The following is a 26,338-nucleotide window of genomic DNA, read 5'->3' on the forward strand; positions in this document are numbered from 1 at the left end:
GTAAATTGTATAGTGTAACTGAGCACATAGTGTAACTGAGCACATACTGTAACGTTATGTTACGGACAGCATGGATGATGAAAAATATCCTTATAATGGAGAATTAACTTTTATGAAAGAATGCATGAGCTATTGTGGGAACTACTGAGAGAAAAGTAGGCAAGGCAGAAGTCATACCGAACATGTATTACATCCTTTGTGCTTTGTGACGGAAAATATCACCTTTTCGTTTGCATAACGACACAGCACTAATTTATTCATGATCCACAGCCAGTCTGCCCTCGCTAATCAATGCACTTTTATCTCACCTCTAAAACTCAAACTGACTAGAGACTTGTAATTTCCAGCGGCCCGGCTCCGTCCAACAACCCTGGCCTACCGGGGGGATATGAGGCCATTACCATTCATGAGAACAACAAGAAATAAAGCTGAGCGAGTCCTATAAGTCCTAATGGCAAATGCATAGTCTTGTCCTTTCTGTTATATCAACATCATGCTCTGCTTAAAAATAATTTGTCCTGAAGCTTGGCCGCCAGTGTTCTCCGCGGTGTCGGCAAAATGTATTTTCTCTGAAGTGGGATCACAAGCATCAAGAAATGCATAGAAAACTATGCTATCATCATATCTGTTTATCTATCCATCTATCTATCTTCTCCTTTGACCAACAGTACCCACATTTCCATCAACAGCACTGATGGCAAACAGTGTTCAGGTAGGTCTAAATTCTATACAAATGCTGCCCACCCAATCAGAAATGATATGGTACAGATATGTTGTGGTATTTTTTTATTTTTTGGCTAAAAACATATTCCCCATAACATTTGATTGGGTGGGCAGGACGCACGTTTGGGCTCCGCACCGCCCTATAGAACCATATTGTGACTATTCATGGCCTAGAAGCATTTAGATACCGTATTGTGACTATTCATGGCCTAGACCCTAGAAGAGTGTGGCACGTTGGTGAGGGTGAGGCATGGTGCTTTTCCACCACCATGCTGTGGAACATTCCTCAGCAGGGTTGAGTAAAGGAGAATATCAGGGCATTGAACAGGTTGAGTCTGGACCACCTCAGCATGATGGAACTGTATGTCACTCATCAGCCAAGCAGACTTTAGAGTGTGCATATTGTAACTCATTCAGACATTTCAAACGTTATTCTTTGCTTGTCATTCCCTACAATTTACTGCATTAGTAGTGATGTTACAGTTGCTTGTTTTACAGTTTTTGTAAGATGTGCCAAAATTAGCTTGATGGTCAATAGTGTCTGTTTATTGTATCCAAGCAATAAGGCACTTTGATTATCAGTAGTGAAGATGACCTCAAGATTCTGAAATGAGTATCAATGTGATGTCTCACAGACACTGTAATTCGCTTGTACAATGTACTCTCTCTCTCTCCCATTCTCTCTCACTCTCACGTTCTCCGCTCCTCTGTCTCTCGACCGTTTCTGCATCGCACTCTAGGAATTAAATTAGGGATCGAGAAATCTTCAGACATGCTTATTACCAGGCTGCCATTGTTGTAATGTGTCTGACCTTGACCTGCTTGGGATTTAATCTGAGCAGACAGGGCTGAGCAGAGGCACACGGGCTGATTCCCATGCGAAGCACAGATGATGATGCTGTTTACCAATCTGAGACACTAGAGCAGAACAAACAAACAAGGAACCAGTACCTACAGTACAGTACAGACAGACAGACAGACAGACAGACAGACAGACAGACAGACAAATCAAAGTGCTGCGCGCTCCTATCAGCAGCACGGAGGTGTTGCATTGTATTAACCCTGGTTCGATACAGCTCCTACAGCTAGTTAGCATGTTTCTGTGTGGCTCTGCAATTCCTTATGCATATTTCATGTACCTGTATGCCTCTATGTCTCCAGATAGGGGCTCTATTACACAGGGCAAAACCTCACAGCTTAAACACTTCAACCTGAATTGACCGGGGTCGTCCCAGGGATCTATCTAGCAAGCTGAGTACATGTTGCATTACAGCACACTGACAGCTTGTAGATCTGCTATTTTTGCTGGAAATTATTCGTCTAATTTGGTTCAGATTTTTAAGCCTATTATGACATGCCCAGAAAAGAGATGCTATAGGGTTTGTATGGCTAAGCAAAACATTATTTTAATGGTACACATTACACAACCAACATTTCAACCAGACATGGTCTGTCCATGTGACCAAATGTGAGGTACTGTGTGAACCGTAGCCTTGACACCAGCTACCAGATGGCGTGCACTGTGTGTGCAACCCCACACCCACACAGGTCGTAATGTTTGAGACCTCTCGTCCTTCTTTCAGGCGTTCAGCTGCGAGCCAAAAATAGTGTAGAATATTTGGTGCACTTTCCGGCAAGTCCAGGCTTATCTTTAATGCACTAATACGGACAGAACGAGGAGGAATGGAGTTATCTCCCACTTTCCACTCTTTTCCATGGCATCCAGAAAAGCAGAAGTTCCTGACCTCTCGTCCACAGTCCAGCTCATCCCCCTTGCCCCTATTAAGCCCTCAATATTCCAGGTGTTCCTCTTCATCGTAAAGGGCTGGTCCTTTATTCCTCTCTCTCTCTCTCTCTCTCTCTCTGTCTCTCTCTCTCTCCCCCCCTCCCTCCCCACACACTATTTGTCTTCTTGCTCTTCTCCACTGTGCAGATTTGTGATTGGCAGTTGAAGCTTGACTGCAGTGGAGTTAATAGAGAATAGAGAGGAATACCTTGAGGATTCACAGCTGAGCTGGAGACGCACAAATAAGATAATGACTTGGGAATAACAATTTTGCTGCGCCGTTTGGCAGGGCACTGAGAGAGAGAGAGAGAGAGAGAGAGAGAGAGAGAGAGAGATGGGGGAAGATGCACTGAAACAGAAGCAGATTTAAGATTTAATTCCCCAAATTAGAGAGAAATTGCCAGAATCCCTGCGGGATGTAAGCTAAAGATGAGAAGCTCTGATAAACGGTTATTGTTCTCTCTTAATATGCTCCTTTGGCTACTGTGCGACGGATGGTTTATCACTCACCAACCTTGTGTTTGTCCTCCAGAGACACCTTGACATTTTCCGAAAACAATGGACTGAAATAGTTACTTCATTTGTACTTTAGCAATGTGAACATTGCTTGTATTCCTCATTGACAACAAGAGGCAGCGAGGATTAACACTTGTTTTGTCAGTTGAATGAAGTGCTGCTTTCAGAACAGAAGGAGAAGGTACACTATGACAAGATTTATATCAAGGTGGTAGGCTAGCAATTTTAGGAATATTCAGTTAGTCTAGGGTTCTCAACTTTTTCAGGCTGTGACCCCCCAAAGTAATCATATTTTAACTGGGGACCCCCCACCCAGACAAGCAACAGAATGGTTCCACAGATAAATATTGTGAAAATAGCCGATCTACAAGCTCGTTGTGAACTTGTAGATCGTCTATTTTCACAATATTGTTGCCTCTTTCTTTATCATTTAATAATCTGGCCAATGTTTGACCAGTTTTTATAGCATGGTTTGCTGATTACTTTTGATGCAGTAATGGTATTCTTTCTTTTAGAGCCTTTGAGGTATTATAAAAGTCTTAAAAGTCCTTAAATTGTAACTTCACTGTCATCTGGGGTCCTCCCCCCACCCCCAAATCATGAGGGGACCCACAGGTTGAGAACGACTGGTATAAATACTCAATTGTGCATTACATGGGGGGCATGAGAAAACGTAAAAACTTTATTGGGATGGACACACACACACACACACACACACACACACACACACACACACACACACACACACACACACTAAGACGAGTTTGTTGGTGTGTCTTTGAACTCCTAGTTTATCAGATTGTCGAACGTCAGCAGCCCCTTATGGCCCTACTACGCCAGCTATGGGCTATTATTATATGTAGCTCTACGCAGAGGGATTGATTGATTGATTGAAGAAAGCTGTATTAACATATTGGATAATTACAGAGAGAGGTTCCATAATGGGACTAGACCGCTAGAGATTAGCGTTAACTTCATTCACAAGTACACTGGACTGGAGGCTTGTTGTGCTGTAGTGATAACAACAACGTTAGCTAACCAGCTAATGCGAAGATAATTCCCCCTTCATTGTTTGCGCACAGCCGTGCTTTTATCCACACTTCCATTCGTTCGCCTTTTAAATCTAAATGTCCCATCAACGCACAGGTCCAAGGCGCAACGTGATCTTATCTGGTTCTTGGGGTTTCATTAACACTGACTGCAGTGCTGCCTGCTCCTGCTGTTACGTCTCCACCTAAAGTCCTCACTCGCCGCGCAGACGGCGCAGTCATACACAGGAGGAGAGGAGAGGAGGCCTCGCCTGTGTAATCTAAATAAACTGTGATTGAAGTAAATAAAGTGTGGGCAAATGTCGACTCAGGATAGGTATTATTACTGTAATGTAGATGATACTTGGGGGGAACACCTTTTTTTTTTACACCTGTGCGCGACAGATTTCAGTTGTGCGCGAGAGCATTTGGCCATGTGCGCGCGCACACAGGCGCACGTTAGGGGGAACATTGGCCACGGTATAACCACTGAACGTTGCTAAGACTAGAATCACAATCTGAAGTTCAACGTAATTCAGAGCTATATGGGTTACAGGTAACTACTTATGCCGTATTATTTTATATTCTGTCGGATATAAAATTAGGATGCCCGGTTAAAAGTGCTTAAGCTACTTAGCAGCGCTCAGCATGGTATCCACAGGAGCTAAATGGTCTCAGACTAAAGAGAAGGGCTTATGGCAACATACCCGCTACTCGCTTCACTGCCTTGTCCTTCTATCTTCTCAACAAAGTGAGTAATGAAGCAGAAGAGAGGAGAATATTTTCCCAGTAATTAAGAAAAATGAAAGGAAGCAGAGTTTTAAAGCTGTCTCAGTGGCAGACTGCACTTGTCCTTTGCTTGATGTGGGAGTGTGGGTGATGCTATCCTTGCTCATAATGAAACGTTGACAGTCAAATTTTAATCTGTCCATTGTATAGCCAAACCCAGATTGTTAACACTAAAATGTCATTCATTATTCAGTGGTCTTAGCCTTTCAGCTAACAGAAGTTTTTGATATAAAATTGTATTACTTCACAAAAGTCCTGTGGTGTCTGGAATTTAGTTTTAGAATGCAATTCTGGCTCATGGGTGGGATGGCCGACTTGGAAGTCCAGTAATATGTGAATCTCAGACTTCATGTGAGCAGTCTATGATTCTAGTCGTCTTTCTATGACATGCTGTATGATCCATATGTGACCAGATTTGACTGAGAGACTGCCATCGTGCAAACTACAGCTTTTCACCAGAGGAGAAAAACCTTTAATTCTTTTTCAAAATGAGTTAATTGCACAGGCAGACTCTTCACATACTAGAGCATGTCTGGAATAAGTGTCAGAGTTGAAATCGACATGTAAATTAAATAAATGCTTAAACATGTAGCTAGGTGTAATGTTAGAGACCACAGAAGTGAACCTTTCAAGCCTGTTTTCTCAACTCGCTGTTTTCTGCAAGACATTACTCTATCATATCTCCAAAACTGGTGGGTCAAACTGAACAACCAATATGTCAATTTGAGGCTATGATTCCCTGCTTTCATATGACATGAAAAAACGAAAATTCAAAAAAATCCAATGGCAGTCCCTCAGTCAAATTTAGTCACATTATGTTGACCCAAATATGATGCATGACTCCATATTTTACTACATACGTAGCTCCACAGACTCCACAGCCCAATTTGACAGCCATTCACGTCCTTAGACGGCTTAGCTGGCTCTGAAAGAGTCTAGATGTTGATTGATATTGTAAAAAATAAGTTAAAGTTAAATAATAATAATAATAATAATAATTCCTAAAGTATCATCATTGCATCATTGAAGCAATTCACAATAGATTGATAGATTCTCTCAGGTAAATTCCCAGCTTTTTTATCCCACGATTTTGTAACACATTTGTAACCCATGTGTTTTTTGTGAAGGGACACGGGGAGAACAACTCCACACAGAAAGGTCCTTTCGCCAACCCCACTTAGGGTATGACACTGATGATGCGGAGGAGATAACACGGTCCCAGCACCCACAGCATCCCCGGCAGGAATCAAAACGGGGACCTTCTAGCTGTGAGGCGACAGCACTACCGACTGCACCACCGTGCCCCGAAGTTCCCGTCTTTTAATCATGTGCAATGAGGGACCATTATGTTATTGCAAGCTAAACCTGATGATGAAGAGCTTTCAGGGAAAATAAATTACAAATGTACTAACGCGAGTGCAGGATATGACTTACCCTGCATAACACAAGCTTCACATCTTCATTATAGGCAGTGCTAATATTTGGGCATCACTATAGAAATGTTCTTTTTTTCTCCCCCTAATAAGGTCGTTAATGAAGAAAAATATGTTATTTTAAACACATTGGATGGTTTTTACTCACAAAGTACTGTAGTAAAAGTTGGCAATCATGCATCAACTCGTGAATATCTGTTATTGCTCCATATAATACAACATTATTTATCTGAAATGTTGGACAGTCTCTCTGAGCAGGTGCGTTACAATTATAACAGACATCATCCCCAAAAAAACTCACTAAATGTCCATTTGCTTCTGTTTTCTGTTTTCTGTCAGCAGTATACAGAATAACACTTTATTCACTAACACTTTTAAAAGAGATCACCAATGGGAAAGAATAATAGAAGAGCTGCATCCAAATCATCAAAAGTATGTACTGTAGTATGCTATGAAAATGTGAACTTCCAACATTTCTTTACCCCCAGTCGTTCTCACCATAATTGTGTGATGAAATGCTCACCCAACAGATGAAAGTCCACACGGCCAAGCTGGTCCACTCGGGGCCACATGCTGTGGCTTAGATTGACTAGTGATTTCCATTATTATTTTTGTGGAGACAATAACAGTTGTAATGCCACACTCTAATGATAGTAATCATAGGGCTCGATGGAGTGTGTTGATAGTTTGTGACCACAATAGTACAGTCAGTACAGTAGGGTGTGAGTTGGCCGCTGGTTTTCAAAGGTATGCTTTAGTGGACGGTGGAGGGTGGATAGGTACTGTAGTTCAGGTGGGTGCCATTGATTACTTCCAGACCCATGTATGAGTAACTATATATACTGTACTGTATGCTGGTGAACATTAGAGAAGTGGATAGGGTGTGTGATATGAAATTATAGCTTATTATAACCCAGTTGTATTATTAATCGTTGTTCAGTTATATCATCACTGACTGTCCTCCGCCCTATTAGTTTGGAAATAAATAAATCCGACTTAGTCACAGCAAGCTCAAAACTTGGCGTGATGCGATGCGACGCAAGAATGTAGAATTGTAGATCTTCCATTTTTGAAGCAACGGACTATAAATGAAGCATTAGAGTGGATAGATAAGGAGAGTCTCTCAGAGCTCCTGGCGTCATTGATATTACTAAACCCCAATGCTCCCCTCGGCCTCAAATTGAAAGCAGACACTCTTCTCTCCACCCGCTCGCTGCCTCTCTTCATAATCATTCCAGCAGTGGCCGGGTCATTTTCATGCGAAAGGTTGCCTGTTCTTCCTCAGGGTGAGGGTGGTGGGGGGGGGGTTCACAATGAATAGATTGATTAGGCAATATCATAATTGGGATAGGGTAATGAGCCTGTCATCCGAGGGGACGGCGTCTGACAGAGAAAATGTGTCCAGGCAGCAGAAATGACCCTCACTATGCCAGTGGGCAACGAGTGTGCGAGAAGCCTGTGAAGTTTAATGACGAGGATGAGGATGGCCCAGGATGTAAACTGTCTGAGCAGCAACACTACGGTTGAAGAGGTTAAAAGGACAATTATAATGAAGAACATTATTCAAATATAACAGCCCAGGTAGTTTGATCTAACCTTAAAGGAGAATTCCATGCTAGAAGGCTTTATTTGTAGTTGTTACGTCCCCAACAAAGAAGTCCAGGTGTTATTTTGTGCAAAAGTGTATTATTGGCTATTTCCCCTAATATAAGCCCTCAATGGGGGTTGGGTTTTTGTGCTAATTTGCTTATTTCCATCGAAATAAGTAGCTACTAAAGTGTGCTGCTTGGGATACTATTTACATTATGAAGAGAGGATATATACAAATATCAGATTTTTGAGCGATGGAAATAAGCGAAACACCCCATTGCCCCATTCAATTCAATGCAATTCATTGAGGGCTTATGGTAGAGGAAATAGCCAATAATGTGCATTTGCATAAAATAACACCTGGACCTCTTTGGTGGGGACGTAACAACTACAAATAAAGGTAAGAAAGCCTTCTAGTATGGAATTCTCCATTCTCCATTGGAATTCTCCATGTGGCAGCCATTCTGTTATCACCGATACTCAGAGTGTAGGCAATCTTGGAACCTGTCCTTTATCGTCTGACGATTTAGACTCTTGGGGCAAGGGGAGATTTTTCCGGGCTTCGGTTGTAATCAGTGAATATCCGTGAATATCCGCAAATAATGGATCTATCTATCTATTCCTACAGGTAGGAATTAGGTTTTCACTCAGTGAAACGTTCATCAAACTATTACATTTGCACATGCTGTACATGAAATGTATCCCCTATAAGTATTAGGAGCAGCGTACACTTATTATAGCGCCCTGATAAGCAGTTAGGGTTTAAGAGGCACTTCGACATAGTCGGACGAACAAAAGGTTAAAACTGGTGACCTTATGAATCCCAGATAGCCTCTCAGCTATGGCCTATGGCCAGGAGCGCATCATCCTTGTCTCGCTTGCAAGGGAATGACAGGGGGGTTTGTAGGCCTCAAGATCAGGTAGATTATAGTCACGAATGTACTAGGGCATTAACGAGTTGAGATTTTTCCAAGTCGACTTGTCAGACAGTAAAGTCGAAGTTGAGTCGATGCGTCGTTTTATGACGGGGGATGGGGGGGACTTCAACAGAGGGCGGGTGGAGGTGCGTGCGCTGAAATACGGAGCATTTCAAATAAAGCACTGCGCACACAGTGGCCTCTCCAATATGACACAGTGTATGTATTATCTATATGGCAAAGCGCTGATTATCAAAACATAAAAATGTAATAGTAAATACTAAACAGTGCAGGCACACACACAAGTGTGCGTCAGCGCAGCAGCAGCGCGGCGCAGCACAGCGGCCCGAGAACACAATATAAACTAGATGAAGTGCCCCTCGGGGCACAGGTCTCCACCAGGGCAGGTCAGGTTGAGGCCTCCTGGTGGCACTATAATAGGCCAATGTGACAAGGGTGCCATTTCTTCTTATACCTTTGATGGCAATTGGATGATTTGAGGAATTTTGTTCCAAAAATGTTTTGTGCTATAACAGGCCAATGTGAAAAGGGTGCGATATATTCCTCAGCCTAGTAGGAAAGTCTGTGAAAGATTTCATGTGAATTGCATGCTGCGTTCATGCTTTTAGGCTTTTTGTTCAAAACGGGCCAATCCTGCAAACTTTGAAAGCCAATGTTAGCCAATTAGGATGGAATATGAAATATGGGACAGATCCGTCTTGAACACATGACTATAGAAATAGTGTGTAACGATTTGCGGGATTTTTGGACAGAATCTAGAAGAGTAATGTAAAAAAGTTAGTTTTTCAAAAGTCGGCCTCCTGGGGGCGCTATAACAGGCCGTTCTGGAACATTTGGGGCAGAGGTTAATCGTTGGCATCCAGGGAGCGTGTGTGCAAAGTTTGGAGATTAGCTGTTAACAGACAGACGGACACACGGACGGAGTGCAAAACATACTCTCTCCCCATGCCTTCGGCCTGGTGGAGACAATTACCGTAGTAAGAAAAATTCTCTCACGCACGCACGCACGCACGCACACGCACACACACACACACACACACACACACACACACACACACACACACACACACTGGTAGAGCCAGTCGGTAGTGCACAGTGCTACTGGTCTAAATGAAGACAGAGAGAAATCTATCGACTCTAAATCTAATCTTTTCTCTGAACGTCTTTGTGTTTAGATCTCAGATGTTCTGCTCATGTCCTTGAACCTCGCCTGAGTGTATAATATAATAGTATTCTTATAATAATCTACCTGAACACAAGCTCAATATAAAGTTGAACCATTTGTTTGTATCTCATGTTTGTGCTGATGAAACTGTGACAATAACTAATAATCCGACGAGGAACTGCACAAACAGGGGAGTATATATAGACACAGGGAGTAACAGGACACATGTGAAACTAACTGACAATCTACACAGGGATAGGCTAAGACTAAAAGGACACAAGTGCAGAACATAGGCTAATCACAGTAGGCCTACTGGTGAGACAAGGCAGGTACAGAATACAGGGGCAGACAGGAAAGCATAAAACCATACTACAAAATAAAAGGTACACAGTACAAGATCAACTCTAACTGGAAATAAGAAACATGGAACACAAAACTACTAATTCACAGGAAAACAGTAAAGTAAGACACTAAAAACCAAGAAACACAAGAAAGTACAAAACATGTCACGGAACGTGACACTTGGATCACATCTGAACTCATAAGTCTATTTAGACAGAGAGACAATGCCTGGGCTTCATTTCGACAGGACCAAGCATCCTGATGACTGGGAGAAGTACAGACAAATCAAACGCAGCTCGCGGAGTCAGTTCAGTCAGTCAACCTCAAGGGGGGTTCTTGCCATGCTCAAAGGCTCATTCTATACTCAAGGGGTTAACATGCTGCATTACTATGTGGGCGTATAAGTGTGTGCAAGTCTCACACGTCATTCGCCGATGCGGCAGTCAGCTGACCAATTGGGCAGGCTACTTAAGCTCACTAGACTGCATGCTCTTCCTGCCTTCCTCATGGTTCCCGGTTGTATGTGATGTTTTCTGTTCCTCGTGGTTGTTGCTGCTGCTTTTGCTGTCCGCGTGTGCAGCTACTGCTGCTTAAATTATGCTTCTCAGCTACTGTCCATGCTGTGATAAGGGCCTGCAGGTTGTATGCAAAATATTGAGTTTGATATGTTTCTGCTAATGCTGCTGAGTTCTATCATGTGGCTTCAACAAGCTTCATAATAGCCTGTTCTGGTAATTAAGCCGGATGCGCAGACAGTGCTGCAGCTTCTATTGTAATGTGGTATGTGTCTTTAGTCAAAGCCACGTTTTCATTTTGCTGATGTTTTGCCAAGTCAGCTCAGGTGCAGTGTTTGTCCCCTCCAGCTATGGGTCCTCAACTCATGTGCAGCGGTTGCCACGTGCGCTTTTATAAGCAACGTTGGGCTTGGTTTCTGTAGTCAATAGTTTGTTCTGGTGTTCTGTCATGGATCCAAATGACCTTGTCCAATGAAATGTATTGTTTCAAGTCATCATAGTCATTAGGGTGTATTATATTGTAAGTTAAGTTCTCATGTGGTGAGTCCTAGTAGGGTATGGGATGGTTCTACACCTAGTTGCTTTCTTTCTCAAGATCTGGCAACTCAGCTGCCTGGTTGTGTCTCCTATCAGTTTCATTAATTTTGAAGCAAGGCTTCAGTCACACTCTGCTTACTTATTACCTAACACTTTCTATATTATGTGCTTTGGAAAGTATTGCTGTGAGTTAACTACCTTAATGGCAATCTCTATATAGATTTGGTGCTTTACTGCTTTTGTAGCCATGTGGTTTGTTGCTGGTTTCCTCATTGACATGAGGGTTTGTTCATGCTAAACTAATGCTAAAGCTAGCACCCCTTCACCCTGTGATTTATTATGTTTCAGTTTTATGCCTGGCTAACACTAATACGTCTATGCAGCAGGACAGTATCATACGTTATTGTTAATCTCAATCCATTTCAGTTATGTGCAGTGTCATTAAAGTAGGTTAAGATTGCAAATTGCATTTGCAGTAATCTCATGTCAAGCAGTCAAGTGACATAGCCTTCTGTCTACTTTATTTACTTATGTAGATTTGTTTCTAGCTGTTTATTTTTGGATGTATTTCTCAATGGGCATCATTTAATTAGTGCTTCCTTTGTCGTGGTATCATGTCTCAGCTTCACTATCCGGGTTGAGCTGTCTTGGAGAAGAGTTAAAAGCCTTAACAAACTACTCCCTCCTCACTCTCTTTGAGTTCAGAAGTTCAGATCAATTTATACGTATACGTATATAGCGTCTTGTCACCATGCGTCCCATTGCCCATTTATCACCTTTAATGTTTCAGATTAATATTGTATGTTCAGTTCAGTCCTTGAGTAGGATTAGGTAATGGCAGTGCTTCGTGGGACTGAAGATGTTTCAGAAGGTGGTAGGCTAGCAGCTTGCTGCGTTGCTTCATTTCTGCACAGCTAACGTCACTGCCAGGAGCTCTAAATTGAAACTCCTAAGCATTAATTCATCACTTATCTGTGAGAGGATCTGGGAGGAAGGAAGGCAGCCATAGACTTATGTCTATGTTCGCAGCAAGCTTGGCTTCTGTATCGCAGTGCTTGTGCAACCTATCGTTTGTGGTTTCCCCGGTGCAGTCTGGGAAATGTACTCTGCCAGTTGTATTCAGATCAGTAATTGATTTGATGTCGCTCAGTGCCACTATAGTATTGAGTAACAGTATTAGGCAAACATCTCAGCGATGACGTTTAACGTCTATTTAACTCTGCAATGGATATATTATAAGTTTGGGTTGGTTGCAAACTTGCATAGGAGGCCTTTGCTATGTTTCAATTGAAACAGGCCTCCACCCTCAGGGTGCCTTCGAGCGCCGACTGACAGTCAAACCCCCGCCACCCTTGGCCTCTCTCTCTCGCTCACTCGCTGCCTTACTCTCTCCCATCACTTGGGTGTTTAAATAGTTTAGGATTAAGATCTAAGGCTTCTCTCTTTAAGTATTGGTATCTCGGCTTGTGTGGTGTGGGAAGTCTCTTCTGCTGATCTCAACCCTCAGCATGATCTCTGTTTTCCGATCCGTGCTTAGGATCCCCTATTCACTCTTTAATTAATTCAGTCAGGATGAAGTATAAGTAACTCTGTCTCTGCTTGTGTCTTTTAGTTCTGCATTGGGCAACCTGCTCTGGCTGCGTTCTGGATTCCGTAAGGTGGCGTGAGCCCTGCTTAATCGGCTATCGGTCTCCTCAGCACATTCCCTGGCTACTCCCAATTCTACTGCCACGCTGATGCACCAGTCGCCACCTGAAACTCAGGCCAATGGTCCTCAGCTGCCCATGAATCATCATCATGTGCATCTAATCGGAAGAGCTTTCAGTTGTTTATTCAGGATGTAATGAGTGCAAGTGCTGTATTCGATCAGGAATGGTAATCTTATTACCTTGCATATACGGTGGTCGCTGGGGGTAGTTCAATTGGTGGCCTAATGTTAATAATGGTTCGTTGATGTTCCTTGCAGTGGCATTAAAGGAACATCGGGGTAATGGTGGTTTCCTCACTCTGGCGTTAGAGGAACGTTGGGGTAACATAAATGGTTGCACTACATGTAAGATCGAGTGGGACATCTGCCCGGATGTGTATCGGTTGAGAATTCCTGTAGGCTGATGGTGTTTCCTCATAAGGAACGTCTGCGTAATTGGGCCAATGGTGTGTCCTCATACTGGCAGTAGAGGAACGTTGGCGTTGCACTACACGTAAGCCCTGCGAAAGCAGTTGTAGGATATTCCTCTATAGTGGCAATAGAGGAATGGCCTATCGGCGAGCGCAGCCATGCAGGCCTTTTTCGCTGGGCGGAGTTCCTACAGGTCGTTATAGCTAATGGCTTATAGTTCAGTTTCTCCTCAAGCTCATGTTTATAGTGGCTCTAGAGAAACAGGCCGATGGCGTTTCCTCATACTGGTGTAGAGGACGTCGGCATAACGGTGAATGGTTGCACTACACGTAAGCCCTGCGAAAGCAGCTGTAGAATATTCCTCTATAGTGGCAATAGAGGAATGGCCTATCGGCGAGCGCAGCCATGCAAGGCCTTTTTCAATTTAAGCTTAAGGTTAGTATGCTTGTACTCCAAACCAAATGGGTTTTGAGTCCGGCTTTCACCCCACACATTACTTTTCTCAGAGATAAGCCTCACGGCTCGCAGTCATGGCTACACATAGCTCACGTAAAGTTAAAATATCCGTGCAAGATCCAGAAATGCATAGCCGTTGCATTTCGTCACTATCGAGTGGGACATCTGCCCGGATGTGTATCGGTTGAGTCTTCCCGTAGGGCGTTCTCGGTTCTGCTTTGTTGGGGGGTACCGTGCAGGTTCCAGAAATGCATATTTGCATTTCGTCACTGTGCATTCATAGTGGGTCACCTGCCCGGATCGATGGTGAGAGTTCACCGAAGGTATGTGTGTTGGGGGGTTATTGTATATCTATCTCCCTGCTCTTATGTTTTATGATGTTGCTTAATCATGCCGAGCAGGGAGAAATCCAGCAGAGCCGAATGCCAAGTCAAATATCATATGCACACTTGTTACTCATTCTGCAATAAATATTGTTTAATCTATTCGTGAGTTGTCTGACTGAACTGAGGAATAAAAGCAAAACTTTGACTAGAAATGCAGAATCTAATTATTATAAGGAATCGCTACAGCGTGACTTTAAAAATCCAAAACAATTCTGGAGCAAAGTAAAATCCCTAACAAATCCATCTGCTAAAACCACATCCTCTAATCAAATAAAAGTGAATAATGTGATATTACATAATCTGCAGCTAATTGCTCAAGCTTTCAATCAGCACTTCTCCTCAGTTTGTCCTCCATTAACGCCTGACCTGCCTTTTGCATTTAATAACTTACAGACAAATAGTTCCTTCTCCTTTAGGAAAATAACACCAACTCAGGTCTATGATGCAATCAATGATTTAAAGGAGAGCAGTGGACCTGGGTTAGATAATATCAAAACTAAATTTCTCAAATTAGCACCTCATATTCTTATGTACCCCCTTTGTGATCTCTTCAACATGTCACTAACCACCTGTCAGATACCTGCTGTATGGAAATGTGCTCGTGTCACTCCCTTGCACAAAGGAGGCGATGCACTTGAACCCAACAATTATAGACCCATCTGTAGCAACTCATAATGTAAAAGGGCTCAAAAAGGCTCATAATGTAATAAGTTAAATGTAATAAAATCATGAGCGCATAACGTAATAACAGATTTTTCAAAAAAAGACGTGTTACATTATGAGTTGCCTTAATAGGCAGCTCATAATGTAATAAAAGTTCATAATGTAATAATGGCCCATATTGGTGAGAAAAGTCTTACACTGTCATTGTTATTACCTCTGTTGACAACTGTAGACTTTCATATGGCCCATATAGTCTTACACTGTCATTGTTATTACCTCTGTTGACAAATGTAGACTTTCATATGGCCCATATAGTCTTACGCTGTTATTGTTACCTCTGTTGACAAATGTAGACTTCCATATGGCCCATATAGTCTTACACTGTCATTTGTATTACCTCTGTTGACAAATGTAGACTTTCATTTGGCCCATATAGTCTTACACTGTCATTGTTATTACATCTGTTGACAAATGTAGACTTTCATATGGCCCATATAGTCTAACACTGTCATTGTTATTACCTCTGTTGACAAATGTAGACTTCCATATGGCCCATATAGTCTTACACTGTCATTGTTATTACCTCTGTTGACAAATGTAGACTTTCATATCGTCACCTTATTAAACTAATTAAACTACAAATATGAAAAAATATGACTATTGACATACAAATAAAGGTGTATGTCAATCATGTAACATGTAAGGATAAAATTACTTGGGCCAATGTCTGAACATGCCATTTTAACTTAGGCAATTATGAACGTTATTTAGGCCAAATTACTTCTGCAGTAAGTGACTTAGGCAAAATGTTTTATTCCAATTATTTGTAATGAACCATGGTTTAGGGTCAGCCACAGAGTGTTTAAAATAATATCAGAGAACAAAGACATTTGACACTGAAGGGGAGTGAATGGGAGTGAATTTGGACTGAATGGGACTGAATGAGAGGTACTGTTACTATGGGACTGAATGGGACTGAATGGGAGTGAGTGGTACTGAATGGAGAACTACTCTGGAAGGGAGAACTAATCTGCCAAGGCTGGGAGGTACACTTCTGGCACATGGAGGGACTAGGCTCTGTGGGTTGTCTCCTGGCCGGGTACTGTTACCCATAGTAACAGTACCTCCCTTTCACTCCCATTCAGTCCCATTCACTCCCATTCAGTCCTATTCACTCCCATAGTATCAGTCCCATAGTAACAGTACCTCCCTTTCACTCCCATTCAGTCCCATTCTATCAGTCCCATAGTAACAGTACCTCCCTTTCACTCCCATTCAGTCCCATTCACTCCCATAGTATCAGTCCCATAGTAACAGTACCTCCCTTTCACTCCCATTCAGTCCCATTATATCAGTCCCATAGTAACAGTACCTCCCATTCACTCCCATTCAGTTCCATGCACTCCTATAGTATCAGTCCCATAGTAACAGTACCTCCCATTCAGTCCCATTCACTCCCATTTTGAAAGGTGTGTTAAAATGGTCACATTTATTATGACTTGGGCAAAATAATATGGCCTAAGTCTCCCTCTTGACATATGCCATTGTTTTGCAATCTTCCGCCGTAGCCTGAAAACCCACCTTTTCAGACTCCATCATGGCCCATAGCACTTACCCTACCCCCTTAGATAGCATTTATGTTGCCTTAGATAGCATTTGATACAGACTTATAGCATGTTATGTAGACAGCACTATAATTGTATTGTATTTAGTCATAGCACGCCATAGTACATATGTATAGCATAGTAGTAAATATGTATAGTTTATATGTATATATAGTATTATATGTATAGTGTATGTATAGTTTCATTATATGTATGTATAGTTTCATTATATAGATATTCCACTGTTACTTTCTTAGCTTACGCATGTTTCATGATAAATGCTTTTATGTGATGTATTCCCATGCTTTTGTTCTTGCTTAAATGTAAGTCGCTCTGGATTAAGAGCGTCTGCTAAATGCCTAAATTGTAAATTGTAAATTGTAAATTGTTTTAATAGGGTGTAACAGGAAGGCCTTTTACATTAGGGCTCGGGCGATTTTACCAGAGGTGGCCAGCATCTGTGGTGATTTAGGCCAAAAACAAAAATTGTCAAAAAATGACTTGGGCAATTAGTTTAATAAGGTGACGATATGAAAGTCTACATTTGTCAACAGAGGTAATAACAATGACAGTGTAAGACTATATGGGCCATATGAAAGTCTACATTTGTCAACAGAGGTAATAACAATGACAGTGTAAGACTATATGGGCCATATGAAAGTCTACATTTGTCAACAGAGGTAATAACAATGACAGTGTAAGACTATATGGGCCATATGGAAGTCTACATTTGTCAACAGAGGTAATAACAATGACAGTGTAAGACTATATGGGCCATATGAAAGTCTACATTTGTCAACAGAGGTAATAACAATGACAGTGTAAGACTATATGGGCCATATGGAAGTCTACATTTGTCAACAGAGGTAATAACAATGACAGTGTAAGACTATATGGGCCATATGGAAGTCTACATTTGTCAACAGAGGTAATAACAATGACAGTGTAAGACTATATGGGCCATATGAAAGTCTACATTTGTCAACAGAGGTAATAACAATGACAGTGTAAGACTATATGGGCCATATGAAAGTCTACATTTGTCAACAGAGGTAATAACAATGACAGTGTAAGACTATATGGGCCATATGAAAGTCTACATTTGTCAACAGAGGTAATAACAATGACAGTGTAAGACTATATGGGCCATATGAAAGTCTACATTTGTCAACAGAGGTAATAACAATGACAGTGTAAGACTATATGGGCCATATGGAAGTCTACATTTGTCAACAGAGGTAATAACAATGACAGTGTAAGACTATATGGGCCATATGAAAGTCTACATTTGTCAACAGAGGTAATAACAATGACAGTGTAAGACTATATGGGCCATATGGAAGTCTACATTTGTCAACAGAGGTAATAACAATGACAGTGTAAGACTATATGGGCCATATGGAAGTCTACATTTGTCAACAGAGGTAATAACAATGACAGTGTAAGACTATATGGGCCATATGAAAGTCTACATTTGTCAACAGAGGTAATAACAATGACAGTGTAAGACTATATGGGCCATATGAAAGTCTACATTTGTCAACAGAGGTAATAACAATGACAGTGTAAGACTTTTCTCACCAATATGGGCCATTATTACATTATGAACTTTTATTACATTATGAGCTGCCTATTAAGGCAACTCATAATGTAACACACATTTTTTTGAAAAATCTGTTATTACGTTATGCGCTCATGATTTTATTACATTATGAGCTGATTATTACATAATGAGTTTTTATTACATTTAACTTATTACATTATGAGCCTTTTTGAGCCCTTATTACATTATGAGTTGCTATTACATTATGAGTTGCTACACCATCTCAATTATCTGTTCAATTGTAAAGACTTTCGAAAAGCTAATCTATAACCAACTATCACACTACCTTAACATGAATAATATCTTATCACCCTATCAATCTGGAGTTAGGTCAAATTATTCCACAACTACTGCCTTAATGAAACTTACAAGTGATATTACATCAGCATCCGCCAATACAAAATTAACTGGAGCAATTTTAATTGACCTTTCCAAGGCTTTTGATTTGGTAGACCACTACCTCCTTTTAGACAAATTGTACTCTGTTGGTTTATCTCGTAATGCCTTGCTATGGTTCAATTCATATCTTCATAATAGAAAGCAATGTGTCGTTATACAAGGTTGTAAATCGGATAGTTCAGGAACGAGGCGTGCCTCAAGGCTCATCCCTTGGACCACTTCTATTCACTATATTTATCAATGATCTGCCTTCAATCTGTTCCGCATGTAATGTTCAACTCTATGCCAATGATACGGTACTATACACCTCTATACCAGAGATTGAATCAGCCCTACAATCAGACTAACTCAACAAAAAAAAAATCTTTCACAATGATCTTTGGAACACGTCAAAATATTAAATCTAAATCTTTAAATCATGACACGGATAGCAGAAAGTTGAACCCAAAATGCAGAGCCAAACACAGGAGCAAAGATATATATCAGATATTTATTCACAATATGGTGAATTGCAGATTGTGGAAGGTTGCATGGAAAACAAACATGGATGATGAGGAAAGCAGTCCAGGCAGGCAGCAGGCAGATGAGCAGGCAGTAGAATAGGTGAGCTGGGTTCATGAAAGGTTGAGTAATGATCTGACGATGAGTGGAGTGAAGACCAGGGTATAAATATTGTCAGGGCTGAAGAGTTGATGGCCGGCAGGTGTGTCAATTGAGAGCATTGAGGTGACCACAGACAGGTGTGCCAAGGCTGGAAGCTGGGAGGAAGGCCGACACCCACACACAGCCACAGTATGGCAACACAGAGCCCCATACTGTGACAAATCACTCCTGTTCTATTACCAGCCTGGATGGTACTCCATTGCAAGGAGTTGAACATACTAAATATTTGGGCATGTGGCTTGACACCGAACTGACCACATTATAAGAAAAGCTAATTTCAGCATTGGTGTACTTTATCGATCTAGAAACTGCTTCTCATTCTCTGTCAGAAAAAGACTAGTTCTACAACTTATTTTACCCATATTTGATTATTCTGATATCGTGTATCAAACCGCATCCAAATCCAATTTGAACAGTCTCAATATTGTTTACAACAAACTCTGCAGATTTATCCTCGGTTGTCCTTTTACACTCACTATGTATGATAATCTTGAATTGCCCTCTCTCACTGTAAGAAGACAGCTTCATTGGACCCAATTTATTTTTAAATGTATACACAATATCTTAAACAGTTTCTAGTACCATCCACTACCAATTTGCAGTTGAGGCACTCCGCCCAACCCTTTTTTTCTGTTCCAACAGTCTCCAATGCATTGGGTAGGAAAGCAGTCATATTTAAAGCCCCCTCTGATTGGAACAATTTACCAACACATATGTGAACCATCTCATCCTTTAATATGTTTAAAAATGCAGTGTCTTCCTATTTTACGACCTCATGTACATGCCCATGACCATCTCGATCACTCCATTTTATCTATTATCTATATATTCATTACTTAATATTACTTAATATTACTTACTTACTCTTACTTTTTACTTTATTACTAATTACTATACTCTGCTGACCTATAGTGACAGTGATACTGACGGAACAACTTTTCCATCTATTCTGCCTGTCTAGTTCAATACCCTGTTTTGTGTTTTGTAACTGTTTGTTTTGTGTGTTTTTTGGTTTTTTTTTTCCTTTTTTTTCTTTCTGTTAAATTACCTTGTATTGATTGTATGCTTGTGGACCCTCTCGAAAACGAGATATTGTATCTCAAGGGGTATTCCAAAAATATTCCAATATATTACTGGCTTGTACGTACAAAGCCTTCAGTTAGACACAGGGGTAAACATTTGCAGCATCACAAAGATTTATATTCTTTCTGAAAAGATTGTTAAGCTCTTTGCGTTGCTCTGTGACTGCCTCTGAATAGCTTTGCATCTGCTTACTTTGACCCTCAAAACTTTTGTCCGTCAGGAAAAACAATATCTTATGAGAGATAACTCTGGAGAAATGACTGACTGCACTCATTTATCAACTGAGAAATCTGGGCAAAGTGATATAAATGTGTTTGGGGTAAAATGTCACCAGAAGTATATATGAGCAGATGATAAACATCCTGTAACTGCAATCCTTTTCTCTGGTTGCCGTTTTCCCGGTTATAGTCGCGGCCTCTCTTTGGGGTCACGAATGGATCAGTCCTCATTCACTCAGACAACCAAGCCACTGCCAAATTATCAATAAAGGTCGCTCTTCCTCACTACCCCCGGCCACCCAGTACGTCTCGTCTCAACAGACGGCCTCCTCCTACGCCTCGCCTCAGAAGCCGGTCTCCTCCCCATGTGCCTCTCCCCAGTACACTTCCTTCCAGCAGTCGAACCCCAAACCTCCAGCTCAGCACTACGCTACCCAGCAGTTGACCCCCCCGCCTCCAGCCCAGCTGTATTACAGCCCAGCCGTCCCCAGAAATGTGTTTTGTCTAAATCGGCCTCATGGTGACGGTGGCGCTATAACAGGCCGTTGAGGAATATTTGGGACAGAGGTCGTCGTTGGCATCCAGGGAGTGTGTGTGCAAAGTTTGGCATGGATGGGGCCAACGGTGCCGGAGATTAGCTGGTAACGGACGGACGGAAGGACGAAACGGACGGAAGGACGCACGCACACATAAAAAAATATGATATGGGGAAAACAATTGAAAATGTATATTTTTTTATTTTTTTCCCAACTTTCGACTTCTCCTAATCTGAATCAACTTGTGTTAATGAAATTGATGCATCGATTTTTTAATGAATGCCCTACAATGTACACAGTTTTTAAATATTTATTTCCAAAAAATAGGTTTTACATAATTACATAATAGGTAGTTAAACAACTATAGTCGACTAGGCAACTAGTCGACTAGGCAACTAGTAAAAATGACTAGAATAGAAGTGAATGCCCTAGTGTACACTGGAGACAAATGTACCGTAAGTATACCAGCAAGCACGGTCAGGACCTGGACGCTAGACTAGTCTCTATTCAGATCTAGCCCAGAATATCACCTGATTTACTGGATGAATCAGAGAGAGTCCGATAATAAGTCGGATCTGGCTATATTATTTCAACTGGTGAAGACGTCCTGGAAATGACGTATGATCTTATCTGTCTGTCTGTTAGGATAGGCAGGGAGGGTAGGACCCAAATGCAGGACAAGAGCAGGAATGTTCAAATAAAATGATTTATTAAGCAGAAGGCAGTTCAGCTTACAAACAAAAGTCAGGAAAATCCAAAAGGCAAAAACTCTTCCAAAAGGGGCACAACACAGGAAACAGAAAAGCAAACCTTTCGAAGAACAATTCAGAAAACGTCCAAATAAGCAGAACCTCTCAGGAATACAAAGACACTTGGAACTTGGAACTCAGGACAGCTCGGGGACAAGGAAGTAATGATCTGACAGTTTGTTTCTGAAATGAGTCCAGTCTTATAGGGAGCAGGGTAATTGCAGGAGTGTTCACAGGTGTGGAATGGGCATGGCACTGTAGGGCTGAAGAGGGGGTGGAAACAGGTGTGTTGACAATGACTGAGAGATGGAATGGAGAGTGGGAGTGGCTGACAAGGAAAACATGGTCTGTAGGGGGACAGACCATGACAGTACCTCCCTCTCAAGGGACGGCTACCAGACGTCCCACCACGCTGGCCTGGAGCACAGAGCAGGGTGGGTGGAGGGGGCCTGGAGGAGGGAAACTGAAGCTGAGCAGGTGATGTCAGGTGGGCTGCCAGGATGCTGGGACGAGGAGTCAGGCGGACGGCCTGGGACGAGACAGATGAGGCGTAGTCTGGCGGACGGCCTGGAGGCAGAGACGAGGTGGCGTCATCGGGTGGACGACCGGGAGGCCGAAACGAGGCGAAGCTGTCGTCGGGTGGGCGGCTGGGAGGCCGAGACGACAGAGATGAGGCGACGTCTGGTGGACGACCAGGGGGCTGAGACGAGGCGGAGGTGTCGTCCGGTGGACGACCAGGAGGCCGAGACGAAGCAGAAGACACTGCAGGCGACGCCAGGAAAGCCACAGGCAGAGGCAGGGGAGCCGTAGGGTATGTTAGGGAAGCTGTAGCCGGAGGGCCGGGCAGCGGAGGGCCGGGCAGCAGAGGGCCGGGCCGCGGAGGGCCGGGCAGCGGAGGGCCGGGCAGCGGAGGGCCGGGCCGCGGAGGGCCGGGCAGCGGAGGGCCGGGCCGCGGAGGGCCGGGCCGCAGAGGGCCGGGCAGCAGAGGGCCGGGCAGAGGAGGGCCGGGCAGCGGAGGGCCGGGCAGAGGAGGGCCGGGCAGCGGAGGGCCGGGCAGAGGAGGGCCGGGCAGAGGAGGGCCGGGCAGCGGAGGGCCGGGCAGAGGAGGGCCGGGCAGCGGAGGGCCGGGCAGCGGAGGGCCGGGCAGCGGAGGGCCGGGCAGAGGAGGGCCGGGCAGCGGAGGGCCGGGCAGCGGAGGGCCGGGCCGCGGAGGGCCGGGCCGCGGAGGGCCGGGCCGCGGAGGGCCGGGCCGCGGAGGGCCGGGCAGCAGAGAGCCAGGCAGCGGAGGGCCGGGCCGCGGAGGGCCGGGCAGCAGAGAGCCAGGCAGCAGGGAGCCAGGCAGCAGAGGGCCGGGCCGCGGAGGGCCGGGCAGCGGAGGGCCGGGCCGGGGAGGGCCGGGCAGCGGAGGGCCGGGCCGCGGAGGGCCGGGCAGCGGAGGGCCGGGCAACGGAGGGCCGGGCAGCGGGGGGCCGGGCCGCGGGGGGCCGGGCAGCGGAGGGCCGGGCAGCGGAGGGCCGGGCAGCGGAGGGCCGGGCCGCGGAGGGCCGGGCCGCGGGGGGCCGGGCAGCGGAGGGCCGGGCCGCGGGGGGCCGGGCAGCGGAGGGCCGGGCAGCGGAGGGCCGGGCAGCGGAGGGCCGGGCAGCGGAGGGCCGGGCAGCGGAGTGCCAGGCAGGTTGGGTGAGGAAGTGGGCTGAAGAGCAGGGGTGACCGGAGCGACCTCTTCAGAAGGTAACTGAGGAAACGGTGCACCCCTACTCTCCCACCGGAAGAAAGCCGTATATTGGGCAAATGCCCGATTCTGCCTCCAATATTTGGCCAGTTGAGTGAGGAACTGAGGATCCTCATAAAAAATCTCCTTTGTTACACCAAAGTCCTTGTGTGAAAAAGGTAGGCTGGGCTGGTGGCTACTGGCCATGGTTGACAGCCTCAGCAGCTCACTGACAGAAACACTGGCAAAAAATAAATAAAAACTAACAATCCAAAAAACAAACTTGTCCGCTGGGTCCAGAATGGTCAGATCATTCTGTTAGGATAGGCAGGGAGGGTAGGACCCAAATGCAGGACAAGAGCAGGAAAATAAAATGATTTATTAAGCAGAAGGCAGTTCAGCTTACAAACAAAAGTCAGGAAAATCCAAAAGGCAAAAACTCTTCCAAAAGGGGCACAACACAGGAAACAGAAAAGCAAACCTTTCGAAGAACAATTCAGAAAACGTCCAAATAAGCAGAACCTCTCAGGAATACAAAGACACTTGGAACTTGGAACTCAGGACAGCTCGGGGACAAGGAAGTAATGATCTGACAGTTTGTTTCTGAAATGAGTCCAGTCTTATAGGGAGCAGGGTAATTGCAGGAGTGTTCACAGGTGTGGAATGGGCATGGCACTGTAGGGCTGAAGAGGGGGTGGAAACAGGTGTGTTGACAATGACTGAGAGATGGAATGGAGAGTGGGAGTGGCTGACAAGGAAAACATGGTCTGTAGGGGGACAGACCATGACACTGTCTGTCTGTCTGTAATAGCCCTTACTCAAATAACTACCTAACTACCTAATAACAGCCCAGGTTCTGACACCATATTGCTTAATAACCGCCTCGTCCAAATAACCGCCCTCGTTCCGTATAATATAAACGCCCATAGTCCATTATTTTGAAAACTTGCAAATATCTACCAGCTCCGATAAGTCGCAGCACGTTGTGAGTATGTAAATTCCTCCACATCCCCCCCAGAAGTTGTAATTTAACTTGCGCAGTACTTAGGCAATCCTCAACCGATTGTTCCAAGTGGTCTAGCTATACTCTGTTAAGTGTATATTTTCGTTGGTGTATGTCATGTTTTTTTATATGCCTTTATCAAACGATATGGAGAGAGATGGTTATAATGCCCAAGCCCTGTGGCCATGCAGCCTAGAGTTCTGTGCTGGTGCCCTCAATTAGGGATTTCCCAGTGAAAAAAAAAACTGACCAAATGTATTTTTGATCTATAAGGCCAAACCTCATTTGAAAGAATATATTAAGAGTATCAGCATTTTAAAATGTTTGTATAATATATATACTATTGGAATTTGACACAGCTGAGCTACCAAATAACTAATTACATAATGCCAGAATCTGGGTCAAATCAATTAAGCAGCAGAGCCTCATGCCTATAATCTCCCCTATTCTCAATATTAAATAAAAAAGACAAAAGACTTTGCCTGCTATTTTGGCCGGTGCAATTATAAATAATGTCCTACTGGTTCCTTATAAATGCCTGGGGTCCAAATCGATTTATTTGGAAAAATACGGTTCTCTCTCTCTCTCTCTCTCTCTCTGCCAGAGGCTGTGTTGTGTGTATAATGTATGTTGTGTGTATAATGAATGACCAGATGTCCAGGTCTATTCTCTGTTGTAAATACCGCTTGTGAAACACACACACACACACACACACACACGCACACGCACACGCACACGCACACACACACACACACACACACACACACACACACACACACACACACACACACACAGCGTGCCAGATAGAAGAGCCATCTGCATTGTCCAGTCATTTCTAAAGTAAGTATGTGTCTCAGGGGATATAAACCTAAAAGGGCGTAAACCGGCACCATGTTGTCCTATTTGTCTGACTGCTCGGCACGGATAGCAAAAATTACTTTTATCTGATACTGAGGCAATTTATTTCAACTTCTCGCCTCATAAACTGTCAGCTCTGCTTCCCCTCATCAAGGAGAGGGTTGGCACAGAAAACAAATGGGTGCGATAATGACCCTCACTGCCAGAGTTTAGTTTGAGGGCGTGATCTACGGTGCGTATTTATGAGAACGCATGTGCTGTTAATCCAGGAGAAACCAGGGAGTTGTGTAACCCGGCACACGGCTGTGCTTGGCCTCCATGCATCTCATTGACTCCCCAGATAGTTTTAGAGACTATTCGTCAAAATATTTTTAGGGTTTTGGAAAGGCTGTCGTACTATTCAAATGGCTTTTAGCCTTTGAAATATAAAGTGACACGGCAATAAAGCAACATAATTATTATTCAGAGCGACGTAAGCACAAACAGCAAATAACGGAATCAACATAAATGAGGCATTGACTCTTCTAAAATAAATAAATGGTTTTGATGCAAAATACTCGTCTGCAATTTCTCGTCGTGCTTTTTCATACAATATGATTGGTTACATCACTATTGTCCTTGTGAATATAGTTATTAATAGTACCAGTAAGACGTCTCAGTGTGAGAAGCGACCACGGGCGAGGTCACGTGCACGCATCCGCCTGAGTGACTGCTGGGCGAGCGCTGGCGCTTTGGTATGCGGGGTCAGATCAACATATAGAATTAATTTTGTACTGGCCATATATGGAGCGTGTCTTGAGTGTAAAGGGTTTGATGAGGTCAGATCAACATCAACAGATCAACAGAACTGGAAGGACAGCTCTACAAGTTGTAGAAGACAACATTAATAGTTGTTAATGACGTGACGTGACGTGAAAAATACAGTTAT

Source organism: Protomyctophum parallelum, assembly GCF_964188405.1.
Source record: "Protomyctophum parallelum genome assembly, chromosome: 8".
In the NCBI taxonomy this organism is placed as follows: Eukaryota; Metazoa; Chordata; class Actinopteri; order Myctophiformes; family Myctophidae; genus Protomyctophum; species Protomyctophum parallelum.